General features: G+C 41.1%; 1 long non-coding RNA gene across 1 annotated transcript; it reads left to right on the top strand.

Annotated features, from left to right (window-relative positions):
• On the top strand, positions 653-23,124 carry LOC109233838. The gene is made up of 3 exons (XR_002069092.1): positions 653-780; positions 868-1,266; positions 23,027-23,124. It is a non-coding gene; the product is annotated as an uncharacterized LOC109233838 (long non-coding RNA).

The raw sequence follows: 23,752 nt of genomic DNA, 5'->3' as shown, positions 1-23,752 counted from the left end.
AAAGCTAGTGTCGAGGGTTCAATTTGTGAAGCATACTTGATGATGGAATCAACACAATTATTTTTTCATTATTTTGAACCTCATGTCATGACACGTAATCATAATCTGTCCCGTAATGATGATGGTGGTGTTATGGAAGATCTTGAAGGAAATTTATCAATATTCTTTCAAGCACAGAATTGATGACCACATTACCTCTTTCCTAGGGTGCTTTATGTCTGTGTCAATCTTTGTTGAGACTGATGAGGAAATTACCACTTATATTTCCCTAAATTTGTCCTTTTCTTAACTAGTTCAGATTTATGTATTCCATTAACTTTCTTCTACCTAGAGTGATTTTAACATTTATCTGAAGCTAGTTCAGATTTAGGGATACCTTCCATCGCTAGAGTGATTTTAACATTACAGGTTTTTGTTTTTATTTTAGCCTGTAACAATAGCAGATGACAAAGTGAGTAACTTATTGTCTTAAGTTATCCAGCCTTTGGCATTTCCTTTAAGTTGTTTCTTCTAGCTTGCTGAAATCTGGAGAATATATCTTCTAGCTTGCTGAAATTTCTTGTTTCCTTTGAACTTCTACTAATGTATTAATGTAATTAGTAAACTGTTTTTTTTCATTTGTCCAACTGTTTACATATTTTCTATCTTCTTAATTGAATAACTTTTGTATAGGTTGTTAAAATGGGTCGAGATCCAACACCAAGTGAGTTGCATTTGCACGTCCATACACATGGTAATGATGGAAAATCTTTTGTTGCTGAGAAATCCTGAATCGTACATGTAAGATAACTTTTTAATAATTGTATTGACTTTAATTTCATATATTTTTTTCATTTTGTAAATTGAATGTTCTTATTAACTCTACAGGAAAAATATCAGTAGATATTACAACAACAAATACAAACTCAATCTGATATTGATCAGTGTAAAACATATTATCAAGACGCGGGAGTAGAAAAGAAAAGAAGAGTATATGGTCTTGGATCTCAAGCAAAATGCTACTACGGGCCAAATCTTTATGGCTCTTTGGGATCCGACGCTACATCGTCAACAACACCTCCAAATGCTCAATCAACACCGACAGGGAATCTGGATGAGTTAGTGATGCGATTGATTCCTGCTCTGACAGATCATATAGTTCCTGTAATCGTTGAGCGGGTACGCGAATTAGTTTCCTTACCCTCGCATCAGCCAAATACTGATCTTACCAATCAAGATGTGGCACCTATAGTTCCAACATCTTCTACTGCTGGTAACATTGATGAGGTTCNTTTTGATGAGTAACTTATTTCATTCTCCTGTTTACACCAAAATATAAGTAAGGTAATTTTTTCATCTTTTTTCCCAAATTTATTTGGTATTTTTAAAGCTAAATTGCATATCATTGCAATTCTAGCCTATTTTAAGATTTAATAGTATTTTATAACTATAAAATTGGTTCTGATGTTTTTTTTTAATATTTATGTATTATTAACTATTCCAGTACTTTTAATTTGTTTTCAAAATCATTTTTATTATTTTTGTAAAATAAAAAGGGAAAAAAACGGCTATTTAATATATAGCCCCAATTTGTTTCAATTATAGCCAAAATCGACCCTCCAATTGACCCAATCTTAACCCCCAATTGGACTGGTCCAATTTCAATTTTAACCCGACCCCCGACCCAACCAATTAACCCGCCTGGCCCTTCTTTCAATCCAGGCCGTTGATCATTTTGATCAACGGCATGATCGTTCCTTGCCTTTTTAATTCACCTAACCCTACCCTAATTCCCCCATTTCATTCGGTCAGCCACCTTTGAATACTCTCCCTCTCTCAAACTCTCTCGAAGGTTCCATGAAACCCTAGCCTCTCTCATCCTCTCCGACCACAACCTCACCGGAATCCATGGCTTCTCAGGCCATGGATGGCCTGTACTCACCTCCCTTCATTCTTAAACATTTGGGGTTCAAAGTTTTGAGGTCTGACCTCAAGGGTGTCCGCTCAGATCCTCTCAGAGCCATGGTTCCATGGCTTCTCCGACCTTGCTCCGGCACATCCAAAGCATTTCGAGCTTGATTCTAACTCATCCGACTCAGGATCGGACTTTTCCAAGCCTTTCTCATTCTAGGGTTTCTCTGAAACCCCAGCTACTCGAGGTTCTCTCTGATTATTTTTAAGATCTGGCATATGTCTGTGCTCTACTTGAGTTCTTAAACGTTTTCTGCAATTTTCTTTCAAAAAATTACTTCTCTTCGATTTAGGGTATCTGAAAAAGTTTCAAAATGTTTTTCTGATTCTTCCTTTTCTTTTCCTTAAGTGTATTTGTCTATACTATGCTCGTATGTTTTCTTCTCTACCACGCATGTGTTTTCTTCTGCTTTCTTTCTACTATACATGATTCTTCTGTGCTTCGCGTTCTACTGTGCTTCTACACTATGCTCACATGTTCATCTTGTTGTGTTTTCCTATATGTTCTTTTGCTATACTTTTCCAGTATTTTGTGTTCTTCTACTGTATGTATTTCCTACTGAGTTCTTAAGTTTTTGTTTGCTTCTACTGAACTTTGTTTGAGTGCTCTCTACACATGTTTCCTCTACTATTTTCTTAAGTTTATACTACCTCGTTTCTCTTTTGAACTTGCTTAAGTTCCGGGCTTTTCTGAAAACGTGTTTTTTATGCTTCAAATCAACTTTTTCACTTTGTTGTTTCAAACCTGCTTGTCTTCACATGAGTCTCTGAAAGAGACCTCTGAGCCTGTTTCGATTACTTGCCTCCTCGTCTCTATGTCTTACCCGAGTTGGAAACCCTAGGGTTTGGGGTTTTTGACGAGTTTGATCTTGTGTGTGGACTAAGGTTCCATTATGGAACCTTAGATTCTCTCAACCTAATTCTAAGTCTATGTATTGAATTTGAGCCTCTTAGTTTGTGACTCTGAACTTTCTATGCTAGGCTTTTCTAATTAGCACGACAATTCTTTCTTGATTCACCTGTCTGTACGCTTTATATATGCTGAATTCTCCCGTAAAAAAAAGGTTTTGCCAACTTATGATTGATTCAGAATTCCTTTTAATAAGGTTCGATTAATTGTTACTAATTTTCTTTAATTAAACCTTTCTTCACCTTTTCTGGTTGGATTCATTCATACCAAAAACTCAATTCTGATTTTACTAGCTGTTGAATGATTGCCTTTCCTTATTTGCTCAAACTGTGTACCACTGGACTTTTGCCTTAAATAAACTTCTGTGTATTTACCATTCTTGTGCTACTTTGGAAAAGATTTTTTGATCAAACTCTTTCCTTAATTATCTTTTACCCGTTTGAAATCAGAATCCTTAATTGGAGGGAAACTTATTTAATTGATTTCAAAACTATTTTCTTGCCTATTTTTACTTGCTCCTTGCACTATAAAAGGCACGACCCTTCTGCACTTTCAACACACATCACTTACTGAACACTTTCAGTTTTAATACTCTTACACTCTATATTCAACACTCCGCTCTCTTCTAAGATCTTCTGGTTGTTTGCTCGCAAATTTGGCTTTACTACTGCTTTTCTCTTCTTGTTTCCCTGAAACTGGTATGTTCTAATTTAGTTTTCAGCCTCATCCTTATGTGTTTTCTTTACAGCTTCTACAATCTTGTTTACTTTGCTGTTTATGTTCAGTATTGAATATGCTGTTCTCTTTGCATCTGTTGTTGTTGTGAATCCCCCATACCCTTATTCCCTTCTATGTGTTTGAGTTAATAGTTCAGGCATGGCAGTGTCCAAATTGCTGCTCATGTCTAGACTTGATCCTTTAATGGATCCTAACTCCCAAACAATGTGGCTAACAGGCTGGTTGGGGTGTGCCAGCACTCCTCATTGCTGGGTATGACCACCAACCTGTCTTGGCTTTCCCTAAAATCCCCTCTATGCACTTGCACTCTCTCTTAGATTCTAAGTTCTGCCCCCTCCTATGAGCCTTGCTTTGGGACCTTGAGCTCCCTCTGAACTTGGACATTTGAGGGCTGGCCCTCCACACTGCACTATAATTCAATTCTGCAATATATTTGGGTGTAAGCACTACCCGGAGTCCACTTGAGACTCTTAGGGAACTCTGAAACATCCCAAATAAGAAAAAGGCATTGGAATTTGATCCTTTGGAGTTGGTTTATTTCATGCTTCAGACAGAAGTCTGAATCAGGCTCTCCTTGGTTGGGATTTTTTTAGCTTTCTGATGTAATTTTATTTTTACTTTCTTTTATTCATTCTGGGCTGTAATAATTTGTAATAGCTTATGGGGTTTATAGTAAAAAGGGGAGGGTCACTCATGTATGCATAAGGGTAGATATTATGTTCATAGGTATTTACTTCTGCAAATCATGTCAAGTTCTACATTGTTGCATTTTGCATAAAGAAACCATGCCTACCGGTTCTGCATTTCATCTAGACATCCTGTCTTTAGGTTCTGCACTTCTGCATTTTTTAGAAAGCCATGTCTATAAATTTCTGCACTTCTGCATCTTAGAAATCCTGCCTATAAGTTTTGCATTTCACACATATATATCATATCAGTAGCTTCTGCATTTATGCATCTCATATAGAGAACATGTCTATAGGATTCTGCATTTTGCCTATCATATAGAGAGCATGTCTATAGGTTTTCCTGAATTCTGCATATGCATCCATCGCTAGGCAAACGACATGTAGGTTTAAATAATAATCAGTATTCTAGACACCACGCCTATAGGATTTTTGCACTTCTATAAACTTTTTAAAATTAATAACACTTAGAAAGCATGCCTATAGGAGTAACCGACTAATCTGAATCTGAACCGTCTATCTCGCTTACAAGTCTAAAATCAGTAGTGACGTTACTCAAGTTTGCAGAGCTTATGTTTTTCTATAATCAACAAGTCTTTTTCTTTAAAACCAGTACACTTCTGCACTATTAGATACCATGCCTATAGGTTTCACTTAGGCAAGCTACAAGGTGAATTAGCTAATGAATCAGGCTTCTTAATTCCAACCAGCCGGCATGTCTGATTCCGGTTTCTCGTCTGAAATATGTAATAAATCAGTCTGCCTCCTCCGTTTAAGTTTAATTCAAACCATAACCAGTATATGCAAGACATGCTAAATAATCTGCCTATAAGTGAGGAGGCTTGTTTGAGCCCTTTAATTGTTATGTGCTTTCCCATACCTGCTTTACGTGTTTTGCTTGACGCCTTAGAATTTTATCCATTTGAAACCATAAAAGCCCAAACCTCCCTTCCCTTTAGGACTAGTAGTCGCAAATGCCTCCGGGACTGATAGAATTGGGGCGGGTACTAGCATGCAATAAGTAACGAAACCATTCCGTATTTAATACCTTAACGGGGTGGGAAAGGGTAGACATGGCTATGATGACCGGTGTGCTAATACCACGTGTAACCCCTCTTCTGAGGAGTGATTACCGGGTATTGCATTGATGTGATCCATATTGTTCATAAACCTAGGACCCCCTTCCCCTTTACTTGTTTGTTTTCAGAACCTTCTTTTAAACTATTTCAACTTCAGCCTTCTTTGCTTTCTTTCAATCACAACTATTTGGAACCATTGTGTAAAAGATCTATTTGAAACCCTTATGTGTCTACTTGTTGTTTGCATTTAAAGTCACAATTATAGCATGGCCGGGAACCACACTAGTGGATCTTGATGGGTGCCTAACACCTTCCCCTCGAGATAATTTCTAGCCCTTACCCAATCTTTGGTTTCTAAATCAAAACCCTCTTAGTGTCCTAATGCACTTTAATCATTAGGTGGCGACTCTTCAATTCAAAACTCAATTTCCAAAATGGAATGAGTTGTCCTTCCAAATGTCATAAACCCGATTTCGCGAGAAAAAGGGGGCCCGACAGCATGGCGACTCTGCTGGGGATATCTTAAGGCTTTTACCATTTCATGCTATTTGTGACTTTATGCTTCTTTATATATCTCCATTTAATGCCTTTAAGTATTTAATTCCTTCTTCTACTATGAAACTGACTTGGCTCTTTGTTTCTTTTCCTTACTTCTCTTAATGCTTTCTTTTACCGCTTTCCTTTAATACTGTTGTAATTATGAGCAACTATTGTAGTTATTACTTTATGAACGTGCAAATACATGGCAATTTGTTTAATTATTATAACTGCATATTCAGCATCATATTCCACTCGTGCCAAATAAAATACCATAGCAACGCTTATAATGAGTGGTGGCACCCTACCGATATTATCTCCCCCTAAATTTGGCAAAGGCATATTTGCGGTAAAACCAGTCGATAAACGGTGTAGTCGACGGTTCCGTGCCTTTCCCTCTTGAGTTGTCCGCTCAAGGGTACCAGTCTAATACCCCATAGAAATCCTACTCTGTTTAATTGTGCATGCATCACTGTTAAAACCTAGCCGAGTCAGTTATAACTCTTTAAGATAGCCTTGTCCAAGTCCAATGGGTTTTCTTGGAACCCAAACGGACACTATCACGTCTGTGCACTTATTTGGAGAACTAAATGCTTCTTATGCCAATTATTGATATTTAAATGGTTGAGTCTGGCGGGTGTAAGGGCCTAACACTTTTGTTTTGCAGAAATGAGGCACGAAGTCCCCAGACTCGGCATGGTCACCAACATCCACCGAAATTGCTAAATTGGTGGGAAGATCTTCATTCTAGTGATCAGACCCTTGTCCGAAAATACTTGGGGAATTTACCTTCCCTTCTAGAAATTCAACCCAACAACAAAATTATTGAAGCTGCCACCCTGTTCTAGGATTGCGATAGGTCTGTGTTTCGCTTCGGGGAGATTGAGATGACACCCCTACTAGAGGAAATATGAGGACTGGCTGGTATACCATGGGAAACTCCGGGTCTGCTAATGCTAGAGAACCGCAAGGATCGAGGTTTTCTCAAGATGATGGATCTAAAGAAGAATCCGGATTTAACTTTCCTGAAGGAGTCGTACATTCCCTTTGAATATTTGTACGGAAGCTACAGTCATAGCAAGTCCCACCGTACTTACCCTGAGGAGTTCGCCCTCACGTCATTGGGGCATATCCATAGAAGGGTCTTTATCTTCATGTTCTGCTTCTTGGGGATGATAGTATTTCCTATGAAGAAGGCTAGGATCCATACTAGACTAGCCATGGTCACCAAGACTTTAATGGAGGGAATTGGCGGGTAGCCATTTAGCATAGTGCCCATGATTTTTGTAGAGATGTACCGAGCTTTGGAAAAATGTCAACAGGGAGCCAAGCACTTCGAGGGTTGCAACTTACTACTCTAACTCTAGCTCATGGAGCACCTCCAGTAGGGTGAATATCGACAGGAGATTCAGCGTAGAGACTGCGACGATCATATTGCCTTCCATCAGCCAAGGCGAATGAACTATATGCCCAACATGTTTGCTCAGCCGGAGGATGCCAAAGGATGGGTAAAACTGTTTGAAAATCTGAAAGAGGATCAAGTACAATGGATGTTCTAATGGTTCCCTACTAAAGAGTTCATTTCTCGATCTCGGGATGCGCCGTTTCTGATACTTATCGGTTTGAGAGGAACCTATCCTTATGTCCCTCTCCGGGTTATGAGACAGGCAGGGTAAGAAGCAGATTATACCAAGGGTCGACAAGATGAGTCACTTCCGGGCCGACTTTCAAGATGATGATAGCCCTTACAAGTGCCAAGCTCAGCACATGTGGCACTGCAAACTCGTCCCAGGAAAGGATAGCATCGAGCCGGACAGGTACCATGCTGGCTATACTCCATACTATCCAAGCTGGCTGGGGGACAATCACGACGGTTTGGGTCAACCCAGGTTTGTTCGAGGTCATAGGATCATCGACGAAAAGGCTGAAGCACAAGTTAAGTACAAGCAACTACGCAAGAGGATTAGGGAATGCGAAAGTGAGCATCGTGAAATTCAAGAAGCCAACCAAAAGCTGATTGAAGAGTGGAAAGACATGGCTGTCAGCACCAACAAGCGTCTGGGGTACTTGGAGCGGGTTTGGTGGAGTTGGAAAGGAAGTTCATCAAGAGGATCGAAGATTGCCAGAATGCTGAAGGAAATGAAGGTGGGCACCTTGCCAGTGCCTACTTGCTGCTAGGGCTTCATGAGCTGGTGAAGCTGTTCGATGGTGCCAAAGATGTCGAGTCTGGGGAAGGTCCTTCTGAGACCAAATAAATAGGAGTCTTTTCTTTACATTAAGAATGTAATAAGGCCAATGGCCATTAATGACATTTTATTTCCTGCTATTTAGTGTCGTTTTGGGATTCGTCTTATTTTTATCAATAAAATGTGGCAATTAGTATTATAAGTTCTCCAAATCAATTTGTTGCTAGGCCTACCTCGGCACAACGAGGCTCCCAAATTAGGACACGATTTATATTCTCGCACTATTTGTTTACATATCGCAACATCTTTTCTTATAACCCTCACTAACTTGTTACCTTGTTTTTAATTTTGTTTATTCCCCTCCCCAAAGGTTAGTTCGTGCACTCTAGCATTATCATCTTACTCCACAAGATCCAAGGGCCCTCCACCTACTCCTCCTCCGAGTCCTATCAGAAACAGGAACAGGGGAAAATGGAAGATTTGAGCAACACCAGAAAGGAGAATTCAGTTGAACGGGTAGAGGTTACTCAGGGAATTCAGGTTTCCAAGGAAAGTGCCTCCCAGCTCGAACAGAAGCTGTTGAAATTTCAAGAAGAACTGGACCAAGTTCGGAGCTTGGCAAGCTTGTTATTTTCCCTCACCACCCTAGATGTCAGTTTCCCAAACGCTCAAAACCCCACACCTCCACAAAACATTCCAAAACCACAAAACCACTCCGCTCCTCACCACCACTGCAACACTTGCCACACATCCAACAATACCCCACTACTCATCCCGGAACCTGCGAACTCCACAAATGACCATTTTCATCCTCGCCACAACACCCCCATCTATGTGGAAACTGTGTCGCACCCTACTCAACCCATTTCAAACACACCCGAGTCTAATGATAAAGACTCACTTATCAGGAATCTGGCAGAAGAACTCAAGAAGCTGACTTGCAGAATTCAGGGCGTCGAGGGAAGTAAGGGGATTGAAGGGCTAAATTATGAAGACCTTTGCATTCGACTCGATGTAGAACTGCCCGAGGGGTACAAACCTCCTAAGTTCGAGATGTTTGACGGTACAGAGGATCCGAGAGTTCATCTGAGAACGTACTGCGACAAGTTGGTCGGAGTAGGGAAGGACGAAAAGATTCGCATGAAACTCTTCATGAGGAGTCTGAAGGGAGATGCTCTGTCTTTTTACATCAGCCAAGACCCGAAGAAGTGGTCGAATTGGGTAAGTATGGTGTCCGATTTCATGGAAAGGTTCAGACTCAACACAGAAAATGTGCCAGATGTGTTCTACATCCAGAACCTAAAGAAGAAACCTATGGAGACATTCCACGAGTATGCTACTCGTTGGAGAACAGAAGCTGCTAAGGTCAGACCGGCTTTAGAAGAAGAACAAATGAACAGGTTTTTCGTCTGAGCTCAAGACCCACAGTACTATGAAAGGTTGATGCTGATTGAAAGCTAGAAGTTTTTCGACATCATCAGGCTAGGGGAGAGGATCGAGGAAGGTATCAAAAGTGGTATGGTCACAAACTTTGAAACTTTGGAGGCTACCAACAAGGCTCTACAGTCTGGTGGCGCGTCCAAGAAAAGGGACGTGAGCGCCGTGATGGTTGCACAGAGAACAAAGTCTCCAATCAAATACCAAACCTACCCAATACCTCCACTCACATATCAACCCACCCCAAATTATCAAGTACCCTCGCCCTCTTACCAAGCTCCACCGCCTACTTATCAGTCACCTCCACCTCCTACATACTAACCCGCTTCACCCAGATATTCCCAACCCGCACACATATACCAAGCCTACAACACCCAACAAGCCCACTATCAATCACTTCCCCCTCGCCAAAACTTTCCTAGACCCCGACCAAATTTCGATCGCAGACCTCCCAAACAATATACCGCCATTGCCGAACCAATTGACCAGCTGTATGAAAGGCTCAAAGCTGCTGCTTATGTCACCCCCGTTCCTGCTATAACTCCTGAAAACCCTTCCCAATGGGTCAATCCAAATAAATCCTGTGTATACCATTCGGGCATGAAAGGGCATACCATTGATGAATGCCGTTCTCTGAAAGATAAGATCCAGGCTTTGATTGACAACAAGATCATCGTGGCAAAGGAGCCTGCTCCAAATGTACGCAACAACCCTCTGCCTGACCACAAGGGCGGAGGCGTTCACATGATTGAGATAGAAGATGATTGGGACCCCAAAGGATCGATCGGGTTGATCACAGAAGGTGACGAGCCAAAGAAACCAATAGTCACCCTTAATTCGATTGTAGTCCAGATTCATCTTTCTGGGGACGCCGAGGTGAATATGTCGATACCACTTGAGTTCGAAGCAAAGACGCCAGCACCGATTGAGGTCGAGTTTGGGTCCCCAAAGGCACCTGTGCCATTTGAGGTTGCTGTGTTACCTTCCGAAGCAAGAGTACCCATTCCAATAGCAATGTCGGCCATATCACCATTCCATACAGGGCCATCCCTTGGAATTACACAGCCGAGGCAAGGAGGAAAGGTAAAGCCAAATTCGGAGAAACAGTTGCGGCACAGGGTATGACGAGAACCGGTAGGGTCTATACTCCGGAACATTTGGCTGAGTCAAGCAAGTAGGCCTCTGGTCGGCCGACCATCACTGAAATCGTGCCTGATGATCTCTGGAGGAAGATACAAGCGAAAGAGTACTCAGTCATTGATTAGTTAAACAGAACTCCGGCACAGATCTCTATCCTAGCTTTGTTGCAAAGCTCCGATGCACATAAGAATGCTCTGTTAAAGGTGCTGAGTGAGGCGTATGTACCGAGCAACATCACCGGAGGAGAAATGGCAAACATGGTGGGGCAGGTATTGGAGAGTCACAAGATCACTTTTCACGAAGATGAGTTGCCGCCAGAGGGGTTGAGTCACAATAAGGCATTGCACATCACTGTACAGTGCGAGGATTATTTTATCACCAGAATCCTGATTGACGGAGGGTCCAGCCTCAATATTTGTCCATTGGTAACGCTTAGAACATTGGGAAAGAGCCTGTATGAGATCAAGGGTGGGGCCATCAATGTTAAAGTGGTTCCCAAAGGTCCACTATTGGGGAAATTAGCCTGTGTCTACAAATGGGTCCTACTTGGTTTGATGTTGATTTTCAAGTAATAAACGTGCCGGCATTTTATAACTTGCTTCTGGGACGGCCTTGGATTCATGCCGCTAGGGCTGTAGCATCAACCTTACATCAGGCAGTGAAGTTTGAGAGGAATCACCAAGAGGTAATTATTCACGGCGATGGTAGCAATCCCATATACAGTCGCCAAACCATCTCGGCCATCGGGGGAAGAAGGAAGATAGGTGGGGAGACCTATCACCACATCGAGCGAGTCAATACCGTTGATAAGGACAAGTGGTGGGACAATAAAATCGAAAGCATACTGAATTGGTGCGGATACGAACCAGGCAAGGGACTTGGCAAAAACCTTCAAGGGATCGCTAAGCCTATCAAGCTGAAGAAACATGGCATTACCTTCAGTCTGGGATACGAGTATACCTAGAAAGAGTTCAATGAATGGTCGCCACCATGGCGCGGTCCTTACTACCCATTGGAGCAGCCGATACCCCAGTTGGAACAGACTTTCCAGCCAGCCGATGTTATCTATGGGTCGGAAGAAGAGGAAGCACTGACAGCAGTAAGGAATCTGTTCCTAGAAGATAATGACATGGATTGTTGCGTCATTTTCGAGGAGGAGGGGGAGGAAGGCCCTTCTATACAAGCCGTAAGCCGAGGAGCATGCCTCAACAATTGGACCGTCAGAACCACCAGAGCACGGAAAGCTTCGGGGTAGCAAGCCTGAATAAAGCACCATGCATTATCTTTTATTTTCGCTAGTTGACTTTCTTTTCGCATTTTTAATTTCAAAATAAGAGCTCCAATGTTCAAAAACAGTTATGAAATTTATCAAAGCACTTCGGTTTCTTATAAATTTTACTCTTATTACTTTCTCTCATTTACTTTATTTATACAGCATTACTATTACTTATCTTGATGAACCGATGATTGTGACATGCAACGAGACAGCGCAACAAACGGACATAGATTCGGAGGAAGATGATATACCGGAAGAGATTGTTAAAGAAGTTGAGAATTTTGAGAACGGACCTAAGTCCAACTTGGACGAGACTGAGGTTGTTAATCTGGGAAATGCAGAAAACGTCAAAGAAACACGAATCAGCGCTCACTTGTCATCGTCAGAAAAGGAAGAATACACGGAATTTCTAAGGGAATATGAGGACATATTCTCCTGGTCCTATGATGATATGACTGGTCTGAGTACATTTGTGGCTCACAAACTGCCAACCGATCGACATGTCCACCGGTAAAATAGAAGCTTAGAAAGTTCAAGCCCGACATGAGTTTGAAAATCAAGGAAGAAGTTACTAAGCAAGTCAAAGCTAAGGTTCTCAGGGTAGTAGAATATCCAGCATGGTTAGCCAACATTGTGCCGGTACCGAAGAAAGATGGGAAGGTCAGAGTCTGTGTCGACTACCGGGATCTCAACCGGGCCAGTCCGAAAGATGACTTCCCCTTGCCAAACATACACATTCTGATCGACAATTGCGCCAAGCATGAGCTGCAGTCATTTGTAGATTGTTTTGCCGGGTATCATCAGATCTGGGTGGATGAGGAAGATGCTGAGAAAACGACTTTCATTACGCCATGGGGGATGTGTTGCTGCAAGATGATGCCGTTTGGGTTAAAGAACGCTGGGGCCACCTACATGAGGGCCATGACTACCATTTTCCATGATATAATACATAAGGAGATCGAGGTGTATGTAGATGATGTCATCATCAAGTCCAAGAAATTCACTGATCACATGGAAGATTTGAGGAAGTTCTTCAACAGGCTGAGAAGGTACAACCTGAAAATGAATCTCGCAAAATGTGCATTCGGGGTTCCTGCTGGAAAACTACTTGGGTTCATCATAAGTTGCCGAGGAATAGAACTGGACCCATCAAAGGTTAAAGCCATTCAAGAATTGCCACCGCCAAAGAACAAGAAGGACGTTATGAGTTTCTTGGGAAGACTCAACTACATCAGCCGGTTCATAGCACAATATACTATCATCTATGAGCCAATCTTTAAGATGTTGAAGAAGGACGCCGCTACCAAATGGACTGATGATTGTCAGAAAGCCTTCGACAGAATCAAGGAGTACCTATCCACACCGCCAGTTTTGGTCCCATCGGAGCCAGGTAGACTCTTATTACTCTACCTTCCAGTATTGGATGGAGCGTTCGGTTGTGTTCTGAGACAACATGATGAAACGGGAAGGAAGGAGAATGCCATCTATTATCTTAGCAAGAAGTTAACCCCGTACGAGGCCCGGTATTCTCTGTTAGAACGCACCTGTTGTGCTCTGACTTGGGTAGCTCAGAAGTTGAGGCACTATTTCTGTGCCTACACTACGTACCTCATATCAAGAATGGATCCACTGAAGTACATCTTTCAAAAGCCCATGCCCACTGGCAAGCTAGCCAAGTGGCAAATCCTGTTAAGTGAATTGGACATTGTCTACGTAACTCAGAAGGCAATCAAGGGACAGGCTTTGGTGGATCATCTTGCCGAGAATCCAGTGGACGGAGGATACGAACCCCTAAAGACGTATTTTCCTGATGAAGAGGTATCATTCGTAGGAGAAGATATTGCAGAGTCCTATGATGGTTGGAGGATGTTTTTCGACGGAGCAGCAAATTTCAAAGGAGTTGGCATAGGAGCAGTCCTAGTATCTGAAACTGGTCAGCATTATCCGGTGTCCGCCAAGCTCAGATTCCTGTGCACCAACAACATGGCAGAGTACGAAGCCTGCATCTTAGGGCTCAAGATGGCCATTGATATAAACATTCAAGAGTTGCTAGTGATCGAAGATTTAGACTTGCTTATACATCAGGTCCGAGAAGAGTGGGAAACCAAGAACTCCAAGATACTCCCTTATCTGCATCATGTACAAGAATTGAGGAAAAGGTTCACAAAGACAGAGTTCCAGCATGTCCCCAGAGGCCAGAATGAGTTTGCCGATGCATTGGCTACCCTATCATCTATGATTCAGCATCCAGATAAGAATTTCATTGACCCCATTCCAGTAAAGGTCCATGATCAGTCAACTTACTGTGCTCATGTCGAAGAAGAAGCAGACGGAAAGCCTTGGTTCATGATATCAAGGAATACTTGGCAAAAGGAGAATACCCAGAACTTGCAAACGCTACTCAGAAGCGCACACTTCGAAGGTTATCTAACAATTTCTTACACAGCGGAGGGATCCTGTACAGGAGGACTCCTGATTTGGGATTATTAAGATGTGTCGACGCAAAGGAAGCATCTAAACTGCTAGAAGAAATCCATGCCGGGACCTGCGGTCCACATATGAACGGTTATGTCTTAGCCAAGAAGATACTCTGAGCAGGTTACTTTTGGATGATTAAGGAAATGGACTACATCCAGTATGTCCGAAAGTGCCACCGCTGTCAGATACACGCAAACATGATAAAGGTGCCTCCAAATGAGCTTAATGCAACAAGCTCGCCATGGCCGTTAACCGCTTGGGGAATGGATGTTATCGGACCTATCGAGCCCACTGAATCAAACGGGCATAGGTTCATCCTAGTGGCAGTTGATTATTTCACCAAATGGGTCGAAGCAGCATCATACAAAGCAGTGACTAAGAAAGTTGTGGCAGATTTTGTCCGCGATCGTATTGTTTGTCGGTTTGGAATTCCGGAGTCAATCATTACTGATAATGGTTTCAATCTCAACAGTGACTTGATGAAAGCCATGTGTGACACCTTCAAGATCAAACACAAGAATTCTACAGCCTACAGACCTCAGATGAATGGAGCCGTAGAAGCCGCGAATAAGAATATCAAGAAGATACTAAGGAAGATGATGGAGAAGCACAAGCAGTGGCATGAGAAGCTATCATTTGCTTTGTTGGGGTATCGCACCAGATTCCGCACATCAACTGGAGCAACTCCATATATGCTGGTTTATGGTACAAAAGCGGTCATTCCCGTCGAAGTGGAAATTCCTTCCTTGAGGATCATACAAGAAGCAGAACTCGACGGTGTAGAATGGGTGAAGAGTCGTTACGAACAGCTAGCTCTTATAGACGGAAAGAGAATGAATGCAGTTTTCCACGGTCAGCTTTATCAGAACAGAATGTCCAGAGCCTTCAACAAAAGAGTCAAACCAAGACAGTTTACACCGGGGCAGCTGGTGTTAAAGAAGATTTTTCCACATCAAGATGAAGCCAAGGGGAAATTCTCTCCCAACTGGATGGGTCCGTACATGGTACACCGGGTTGTAACAGGAGGAGCCCTCATACTTGCAGAAATGGATGGAGAAGTTTGGCCAAAGCCGATCAATTTAGATGCAGTCAAGCGATACTATGTGTAACCTTTATGCTTCCCTTTTATGATGTAATTTGAACTACGCCTGACCTGATTCCCGTTTGAGAGGGGATACATAGGCAGCCCTATGGGTTCGGTCACAATTCCATAAAATTTTCATTTTTCCCCGCTATTGGAAACTGGGGCAGAATTTTGAGGAGGACCCTCAAAATTCCAAAGTTGATTTCGGCCATTTACCGCAAGCAGCCGTCAAAAGTACCAGCCTAGTAAACTGGGGCAGAATTTTGAGGAGGACCCTCAAAATTCCGGAGCAAGAGAGATTGCAATGCCTTGAACCGCGTCGCAGTCGTCGGTTCATCTAAAGAAAACCACTCTCGATTATATACTTATGTTGTATTTTTTACTAAATCATGCATGTCTATTATCAAAATTGCTTTGTTTAGCAACGCTACCTCAATGATACACACAGTATCACCAGATCAAAGCCAAGAAGGTCAAGCGAAGTCCACAGGGATGCGAACTAACCTTCCCCCTTTACAAAACTCATGATTTTTCTTTGGATGCAGGCACCCGAGTCACAAAATCATCGGATATATTTATACACTTACACTTCTCGGGAATACAACTCTCAGAACCATCACCTATCTACAATTGCTATCCGTACACGATATCCCCAGCAACCACGATATCAGCTATCAGCTATCAGCTAAGAGATTTTATTACTATTCGCCTTTTATTTCTATGCATTGCATTAGGCTACCTTTCTGCCTTCCGAGACTAAGCTCTGTCTCCATTCTGCATTTCCCGCATTGCATAAAGCTACTATTCTACCTTCTAAGACTAAGCTCTGTCTCCATTCTGCATTTTCTGCATTGCATAAGGCTACTATTCTGCCTTCCGAGACTAAGCTCTGTCTCCATCTGCATCTCCTGCATTGCATAAGGCTACTATTCTGACTTCCGAGACTAAGCTCTGTCTCCATCTGCATTTCCTGCATTGCATAAGGCTACCTTTTTGCCTTCCGAGGTTAAGCTCTACCCCCATCTGCATTTCCTGCATTGCATAAAGCTACTATTCTGCCTTCCGAGACTAAGCTCTGTCTCCATCTGCATTTCCTGCATTGGATAAGGCTACCTTTCTGCCTTCCAAGGTTAAGCTCTACCTCCATCTCTATTTCCCTGCATTGCATAAGGCTACCTTTCTGCCTTCCGATGTTAAGCTCTACCTCCATCCTGCATGGCTGAAATATCGCCGCTTTATTTTTCTTGCATGGCTGAAATATCGTCACTTATTTTTCCGCATGCTAATACCGCCACCTTTTATTTACGTCTTGCATCGACTGAAAAATCGCCACCTTTTGCATCTCATGGGCTGAAAGATCGCCAAAGTTTCCAAAGGCGTCATTGTTCAGAGGAACCATTTTCATATCCCGAGAATGCCATGCCATGGCCTGAGGACCCCGTTTCATCTTTTGCATATCATTATTCAAAGGCATCATAGTTCGGAGGCATCATTCTCATAGCCCGAGAACATCATTTCATAGCCTGCGAATCCTTTATTATACGCTTCATGGCCAGAACGTCATGGTCTGAGGACGTCATCCTAACCGTCCAAAGACAACATTCATGGCCAATGGGAACTTGCATCACGTTTAAATTTATGCACAATATATGCTTGTATTGCTCATTTGAAGGTAGACCGGTGAGCAACAGCCATCTCAGCAGGAGCGATACTACTCCAGTTCCCGCAGCCCTATTAGACCTTAACTATCCTTCCCAACCCGGATATCTCGTATGTTCTTGTAAAATCCACATCGGCATATTCCGTCGATGGATCCCGAACTACATATGGCCTGATTCCTGTAAGACCAAGGATATGTAGGCAGCTCAGGAACTAGAGCACGGTCAAATTCTTCGAACCATTTAGTTCGATCAAATTGGCCATCATATCTTTACTCGACAACTCTTTCATCTTTCCCAGGTAAAGAGGGGCAGCTGTTGATACCCAATTTTTCCCTGTATATTTTCATATATAAAAAGTACTTTCAAAATAACATATATATGCATATATAAGTACGCCCAAGTGTTTAGTATTTTTCCAATTTTTAAAATCAATTTATTGTCCATTTTAGCAGTACAAAATCACTTAAATTATTCCCAAAATCATCAATTTTTGGTGAATAATTTATTTTAATCCCATATTTATACCAAAATATAGTTAAGGTAATTTTTATATATTTTTTATAAATTTATTTGGTATTTTTAAAGTAAAATTGCATATAATTACAATTCTAGCCTATTTTAAGATTTAATAGTATTTTACAACTATAAAATTGGTTCTGATATTTTTGTTTAATATTTATGTATTATTAACTAATCCCATACTTTTAATTTATTTTCAAAATCATTTTTATTATTTTTGTAAAATAAAAAAGGGAAAAAAATTGGCTATTTAATATATAGCCCCAATTTGTTTCAATTATAGCCAAAATAGACCCTCCAACTGACCCAATCTTAACCCTAATTGGACCTGTCCAATTTTAATATTAACCAGACCCCCGACTCAACTAATTAACCCGCCTGGCCCTTCTTTCAATCCAGACCGTTGATCATTTTGATCAACGGCCACGATCGTTCCTTGCCTTTGATCAACGGCCACGATCGTTCCTTGCCTTTTTAATTCACCTAACCCTACCCTAATTCCCCCATTTCATTCGGTCAGCTGCCTTTGAATACTCTCCCTCTCTCAAACTCTCTCAAAGGTTCCACGAAACCCTAGCCTCTCTCATCCTCTCCGACCACAACCTCACCGGAATCCATGGCTTCTCAGGCCATGGATGACCTATACGCACCTCCCTTCATTCTTAAACATTTGGGGTTCGAAGTTTTGAGGTCTGACCTCAAGGGTGTCCTCTCAGATCCTCTCAGAGCCATGGTTCCATGGCTTCTCCGACCTTGCTCCGGCACATCCAAAGCATTTCGAGCTTGATTCTAACTCATCCGACTCAGGATCGGACTTTCCAAAGTCTTTCTCACTCTAGGGTTTCTCTGAAACCCCAGCTACTCGAGGTTCTCTCTGATTATTTTTAAGATCTGGCATATGTGTGTGCTCTACTTGAGTTCTTAAACGTTTTCCCCAATTTTCTTACAAAAAATTACTTCTCTTCGATTTAGGGTTTCTGAAAAGTTTCAAAATGTTTTTCTGATTCTTCCTTTTCTTTTCCTTATGTGTATTTGTCTATACTATGTTCGTATGTTTTCTTCTCTACCACGCATGTGTTTTTCTTCTGCTTTCTTTCTACTATACATGATTCTTCTGTGCTTTGTGTTCTACTGTGCTTCTACACCATGCTCACATGTTCATCTTGTTGTGTTTTCCTATATGTTCTTTTGCTATACTTTTCCNATCTTGGAGTTTGAACTTTTATACTTCCACTCTCTCACCGACGGTGAGGACACGAGCTGCGGTTATTAATGGCGCTGCTTCTGGAACAGGTATCACTAGAGGCAGAGGCCAACGAGGAGTATGTGCAAAGTTGCCATTAGTCAGGTCCCAGGTGTCATGGCTGCACAATTATGCTATACTTTTCCAATATTTTGTGTTCTTCTACTGTATGTATTTCCTACTGAGTTCTTAAGTTTTGTTTGCTTCTACTGAACTTTGTTTGAGTTCTCTCTACACATGTTTCCTCTACTGTTTTCTTAAGTTTATACTGTCTCATTTCTCTTCTGAACTTGCTTAAGTTCCAGGCTTTTCTTAAAACGTGTTCTTTATGCTTCAAATCAGCTTTTTCACTTTGTTGTTTCAAACCTGCTTGTCGTCACATGAGTCTCTGAAAGAGACCTCTGAGCCTGTTTCGATTATTTGCCTCCTCGTTTCCACATCTTACTCGAGTTGGAAACCCTAGGGTTTGGGGTTTTGGACGAGTTTGGTCTTGTGTGTGGACCAAGGTTCTATTATGGAAACCTGGATCTCTCAAAACTAATTCTGAGTCTATGTATTGAATTTGAGCCTCTTAGTTTGTGACTCTGAACTTTCTATGCTAGGCTTTTCTAATTAGCACGACAGTTCTTTCTTGATTCACATGTCTGTACGCTTTATGTATGATGAATTCTCCCTACAAAAAAAGGTTTTGCCAACTTGTGATTGATTCAGAATTCCTTTTAATAAGGTTCGATTGATTGTTACTATTTTTCTTTAATTAAACCTTTCTTCACCTTTTCTGGTTGGATTCATTCATACCAAAAACTCAATTCTAATTTCACTGGCTGTTGAGTGATTGCCTTTCCTTATTTGCACAAACCGTGTACCACCGGACTTTTGCCTTAAATAAACTTCTGTGTATTTACCCTTCTTGTGCTACTTTGGAAAAGATTTTTTGATCAAACTCTTTCCTTAATTATCTTTTACCCGTTTGAAATCAGAATCCCTTAATTGAAGGGGAACTTATGTAATTGATTTCAAAACTATTTTCTTGCCTATTTTTACTTGCTCCTTGCACTATAAAAGGTACGACCCTTCTGCACTTTCAACACACATCACTTACTGAACACTTTCAATTTCAATACTCTTACACTCTCAATTCAACACTCCGCTCTCTTCTGAGATCTTCTGGCTGTTTGCTCGCAAATTTGGCTTTACTACTGCTTTTCTCTTCTTGTTTCCCTGAAACTGGTATGTTCTAATTTAGTCTTCAGCCTCATCCTTATGTGTTTGCTTTACAGCTTCTACAATCTTGTCTACTTTGCTGTTTATGTTCAGTATTGAATATGCTTTTCTCTTTGCATCTGTTGCTGTTGTGAATCCCCCATACCTTTATTCCCTCAATGTGTTTGAGTTAAAAGTTCAGGCATGGCAGTATCCAAATTGCTGCTCATGTCTGGACTTGATCCTTTAATGGATCCTAACTCCCAAACAATGTGGTTAACAGGATGGTTGGGGTGTGCTACCACTCCTCATTGCTGGGTATGACCACCAGCCTGTCTTGGCTTTCCCTAAAATCCCCTCTATGCACTTGCACTCTCTCTTAGATTCTAAGTTCTGCCCTCTCCTATGAGCCTTGCTTTGGGACCTTGAGCTCCCTCTGAACTTGGACATTTGAGGGTTGGCCCTTTCACACTGCACTATAATTCAATTCTGCAATATATTTGGGTGTAAGCACTGCCCGGAGTCCACTTGAGACTCTTAGGGAACTCTGACACATCCCAAATAAGAGAAACGCTTTGGAATTTGATCCTTTGGAGTTGGTTTACTTCATGCTTCAGACAGAAGTCTGAATCAGGCTCTCCTTGGTTGGGATTTTTTGGCTTTCTGATGTAATTTTATTTTTACTTTCCTTTATTCATTCTGGGCTGTAATAATTTGTAATAGCTTATGGGGTTTATAGAAAAAGGGGGAGGGTCGCTCATGTATGCATAAGGGTAGATATCATGTTCATAGGTATTTACTTCTGCAATCATGTCAAGTTCTGCATTGTTGCATTTTGCATAAAGTAACCATGCCTACATGTTCTGCATTTCATATAGACATCCTGTCTTTAGGTTCTGCACTTCTGCATTTTTTAGAAAGCCATGTCTATATATTTCTGCACTTCTGTATCTTAGAAATCCTGCCTATAAGTTCTGCATTTCACACATATATATCATATCAATAGCTTCTGCATTTTTGCATCTCATATAGAGAACATGTCTATAGGATTCTGCATTTTGCCTATCATATAGAGAGCATGTCTATAGGTTTTCCTGAATTCTGCATATGCATCCATCGCTAGGCAAACGATACGTAGGTTTAAATAATAATCAGTATTCTAGACACCACGCCTATAGGATTTCTGCACTTCTATAAACGTTTTAAAATGAATAACACTTAGAAATCATGCCTATAAGAGTAACCGGCTAATCTGAATCTGAACCGTCTATCTCGCTTACAAGTCTAAAATCAGTAGTGACGTTACTCAAGTCCGCAGAGCTTATGTTTTTCTATAATCAACAAGTCTTCTTCTTTAAAACCAATACACTTCTGCACTATTAGATACCATGCCTATAGGTTTCACTTAGGCAAGCTACAAGGTGAATTAGCTAATGAATCAGGCTTCGTTAATTCTAACCAGCAGGCAGGTCTGATTCCGGTTTCTCATCTGAAATATGTAATAAATCAGTGTGCCTCCTCCGTTTAAGTTTAAATAACCAGTACATGCAAGACATGCTAAACAATCTGCATTTAAGTGAGGAGGCCTGTTGGAGCCTTTTAATTGTTATGTGCTTTCCCATACCTGCTTTGCGTGTTTTGCTTGACGCCTTAAAATTTTATCCTTTTGAAACCATAAAAGCCCAAACCTCCCTTCCCTTTTGGACTAGTAGTCCCAAATGCCTCCGGGACTGATCAGATTGGGGTGGGTACTAGCATGCAATAAGTAACGAAACCATTCCGCGTTTAATACCTTAACGGGATGGGAAAGGGTAGACATGGATATGATGACCGGTGCGCTAATACCACGTGTAACCCCTCTTCTGAGGAGTGATTACCGGGTATTGCATTGATGTGATCCATATTTTTCATAAACCTAAGACCCCTTTCCCTTTTACTTGTTTGTTTTCAGAACCTTCTTTTAAACTATTTCAACTTCAGCCTTCTTTGCTTTCTTTCAATCACAACTATTTGCAACCATTGTGTAAAAAATCTATTTGAAACCCTTATGTGTCTACTTGTTGTTTGCATTTAAAGTCACAATTATAGCATGGCCGGGAACCACACTAGTGGATCTTGAGGGGTGCCTAACACCTTCCCCTCGAGATAATTTTTAGCCCTTACCCAAATCTCTGGTTTCTAAATCAAAACCCTCTTTGTGTCCTAATGCACTTTAATCATTAGGTGTCGACTCTTCAATTCAAAACCCAATTCCCAAAAGGGAACGAGTTGTCCTCCCAAATGTCATAATCCCGATTTCGCGAGAAAAAGGGGGCGCGACAGAGATCCAACACCAAGTGAGTTGCATTTGCATGTCTATACACATGGTAATGACGGAAAATCTTTTGTTGCTGAGAAATCCCAAATCGTACATGTAAGATAACTTTTTAATAATTTTATTCACTTTAGTTTCATATATTTTTTCATTTTGTAAATTGAATATTCTTATTAACTCTACAGGAAAAATATCAGGAGATATTACAACAACAAACACAAACCCAATCTGATATTGATCAGTGTAAAGCATATTATCAAGCCGCGGGAGGAGAAAAGAAAAGAAGAGTATATGGTCTTGGATCTCAAGCAAAATGCTACTACGGGCCAAATCTTCATGGCTCTTTGGGATCTGATGCTACATCGTCAACAACACCTCCAAATGCTCAATCAACACCGACAGGGAATCTAGATAAGTTAGTGATGCGATTGATTCCTGCTCTGACAGATCATATAGTTCCTGTAATCGTTTAGCGGGTACGCGAATTAGTTCCCTTACCCCTCGCATCAGCCAAATACTGATCTCACCAATCAAGATGTGGCACCTACAGTTCCAACATCTTCTACTGATGCTAACATTGATGAGGTTCATGCATTGGGTTCGGATGATGACAGTAACTCTCCATCCACATAGTTAGTCTACTTTGTTTGGACTTTATTGTTGGTCTTTGTGGATTTTTTGTACTTAATTAATGATACTGTTATATGCATTATGTTATATATTTTGGACCATGTTGAATATATTGTTAATTTATATTAATATCAGTGACTTTTTATTATGTGTATTTAATAGCTTTTATGTAATATGCTTGAACAGAGTACATTTAAAATAATAAATAGAAATAATTTAAAAAAATCAGCAAAATATTGAAAATAAATTAGTGACGGATACTTTTCGTAGCTAAAATTATCGCGTGAAATTATATATTGCTACGAATTGGCGACAAAAGTTTTTTGTTGCAAAAAACAGGGACAATTAGCTATAACACGACTAGCGGCGGACTATTTCGTCGCTATAAGAACAAAAGACGAATTTTATTATGTATTGCAGCGACGAAAGCCGTCAAAATAGCGACAGAAACAAGCTATATAGCGACGGTTATTTCCCCCGCTAACCTTTGCGACGGATATATGTCGTCGCTAATCCGTCGCTAATTCTGCGACGGTTTGGTATTTTTCGTCGCTATAAGCTTAGCAACGAGCATTTTAGGGACCAAAATGAATCCGTCGCTATTCCGTCGCTAAACAACTATAGCGACGGAATCATTGATTTAGCGACGGAATTCGGCCGTCGCTAAACGCTGTTTTTTTT

The sequence above is a fragment of the Nicotiana attenuata genome, chromosome 10 (assembly GCF_001879085.1).
Source record: "Nicotiana attenuata strain UT chromosome 10, NIATTr2, whole genome shotgun sequence".
NCBI classification, from domain to species: domain Eukaryota; kingdom Viridiplantae; phylum Streptophyta; class Magnoliopsida; order Solanales; family Solanaceae; genus Nicotiana; species Nicotiana attenuata.
The sequence above is the reverse complement of the archived record's forward strand: the minus strand, read 5'-3'. Positions and strand labels throughout refer to the sequence as shown.